Source organism: Eucalyptus grandis, chromosome 2 (genome assembly GCF_016545825.1).
Source record: "Eucalyptus grandis isolate ANBG69807.140 chromosome 2, ASM1654582v1, whole genome shotgun sequence".
NCBI lineage: Eukaryota > Viridiplantae > Streptophyta > Magnoliopsida > Myrtales > Myrtaceae > Eucalyptus > Eucalyptus grandis.
The window spans coordinates 30,872,380-30,874,769 of NC_052613.1; the positions used below are offsets into that span (position 1 = coordinate 30,872,380).

The 2,390-nt window shown below is 44.5% G+C and overlaps 1 long non-coding RNA gene across 1 annotated transcript; it reads left to right on the forward strand.

The window, feature by feature from the left end:
* The first annotated feature begins 1,065 nt into the window (after window positions 1-1,065).
* LOC120290922 lies at window positions 1,066-1,871 on the forward strand. Its single transcript, XR_005548709.1, has 2 exons — window positions 1,066-1,203; window positions 1,382-1,871. It is a non-coding gene; the product is annotated as an uncharacterized LOC120290922 (long non-coding RNA).
* The last annotated feature ends 519 nt before the right edge of the window (window positions 1,872-2,390 follow it).

Genomic DNA, 2,390 nt, shown 5'->3' on the forward strand with positions numbered 1-2,390 from the left:
GTGGCTCGGTGACATAGTCTAGCATCTTGAAAAGGTCGGGTGGGACCATAAAGCCACTAAATCTTGAAAGGGTCGGGTGGGACCGTAAAGCCACTAAATCTTAAGAGGGTCGGGTGGGACCATAAAGCCACTAGATCTTGAAAGGGTCGGGTGGGACCGTAAAGCCACTAAATCTTGGAAAGGTCGGGTGGGACCGTAAAGCCACTAGATATTGATGAGGTCGGGTGGGACCGTAAAGCCACTAGATATTGATGAGGTCGGGTGGGACTGTAAAGCCACTAAATCTAAGGTATTGCTTGGTGTTGGATGAATGACCTAGAAATGGTCTGATTGGCTTGGAATCGATTAGGTTGATTGATCGATGATTCGATCTGAGTGTGACTTGATGTGATTCATTGCCTTGGTTTGATGTTGTGAATTGAATGATTGAAGGGAGATGATCGTGAGTGGTCTTCCTGATGTGAAATCGACTAAGTCGATCAGATCGATGCTTCGATCTGTGATGTTATTGCTTGAGTGCCTATTTGATTTGTGCTAATATGCAGGTGGAATCTGAGGCCAAGGTAAGTCCTCTGACTCATGTTGTGCATAGGCAGCCCTAAGGTGTATTAGTTTACTAATCGGGTCTTAGGGGTAGAACTTGCCGAGACGTTGTCTCAGGTGGTTATTGAATAACCATTTCGGGACCGGATGAGGAGCTTAAGGAAGAGGAACTTGATGAGGAAAACCCTGATGAGGAACCCGAAGAGGAGTATCAGGAGGAGAACCCCGAGGATAATCCGGAGTAGGATCCTGATGACGTTTGCTATAGAATCAATTTGAATAGAAACCAGTTGTTTTAGTATGGCTTGTATATGATCATAAGGATGTGGTTTTCAGGTTCAGGTTTCTAGTCCTACTTGTATATCCCATTGCTTTATTGTATGGGGATTCTTATAATCGCTTCCGCATGTGCTATAAAAAAAAAAAAAGAAAGGACAGGGTCGGCGATATGTAGTCCTGGGGATATCGCATAATAAAATCGACCAGGATAGAAGGATGGTCACGTGACCGAGAGTCGGGGCGTGACACCCAAATACAAGGTTTATATAGGTGGCATTCATGCCATTTTATAACAAACGGAATGGTGAGGATTGCAGCTGCCACAGCTACCGGGACCTTCCCACGCGGACTTTTGGTGCCACCTCCTCTGTTGTATAATTGGTATGATGACTAGTTCATGAAATATTTGAAATAATACCAAAGAGCTAATTTCCAAGTCCCCTTCATTTATTCAGTAGTATGAGCTAGCACAAGTTCATTTTCCTTACTCGTATCAGCAGTAGCATCATAAAGTCTTCCAATTCCCAGGGAAGTGAAGGTTCCCTTTCGTTCTTTGCAGGGGTTTATACCAATAAATTTTTGATACTCCCTGCAATAACCGCTGACGATGGTGGTGTACATGGTCACATCTAGCTCTCAGCCTCTGTCTTCCAAATTCTTCAGCAATCGAAGGACTTTCCCAGTATTGCCGGTTCTGCACAATCCCTCATCATGGCTTGGCACATGGTTATATCTACCTCGATTGTCTGGCCAACATTTCATCCGCCAAGCTCGTGGCTTCGGCGATTCTACCCTCTCCAACAATCCCATTGATCAAAGTGTTAAGCTGGCAGTTGTGGGTTGAAGTCCAAGTTTGACCATTTTACACAAAACTGAGGACCCGAGATCGGATCTTTTTAATTGGCGGAGGTAATTCATCAAAATGTTGCCAGTAAAACTGTTGGGAGTCGTTCCTTTCGAACCCATCCGCTTGATCATGTCAATGGTGACGGGGTAATGCTTCATCTTGGCCCCAACCCCCAAGAGTTGGGCGAAACAGGGAGGTAAAGGCAAAGGGTTCACTCGAATCGTCCTCTCCGAGTAGAATAAACCATCGTCAGCTTCCACCAATCCGCCATTTCTGCATTTGTTCACCACAAAGGCCACGGGTTCAGATTGATCCATTGAATCACTCACTCCAGCAGTGGATGGGCAACTGTGGGAGCGACGTGAAAGAAAGTGGTTCGATGCAAAAATGGGATGAGAAGTGAAAGGTTTAGCGAGATCACCAGATTCTCGAACAAGACGGTGAAGAGCAGAAGTGCAGATGGATTGATTCATTCTAATCAGTTTTGCCAAATTTTCTCCTTCCGAGTTCCGACAATCCACAAATTGACGCGATGGTGTATGGAGAGGATGATTGTTAGGTAGTTTAATCGCTGAAACTTTAGATGTCTGATAACAACATAGTTTTTGGTTCAATCATTGAAAACTAATTGTTTGCCAAACTGAACATTGTGAGAAATACTCTGATCGATTCATTCCCATACTCGGCAGTTGAAGAGAGATCAGTTAGCAAAATCATGCTC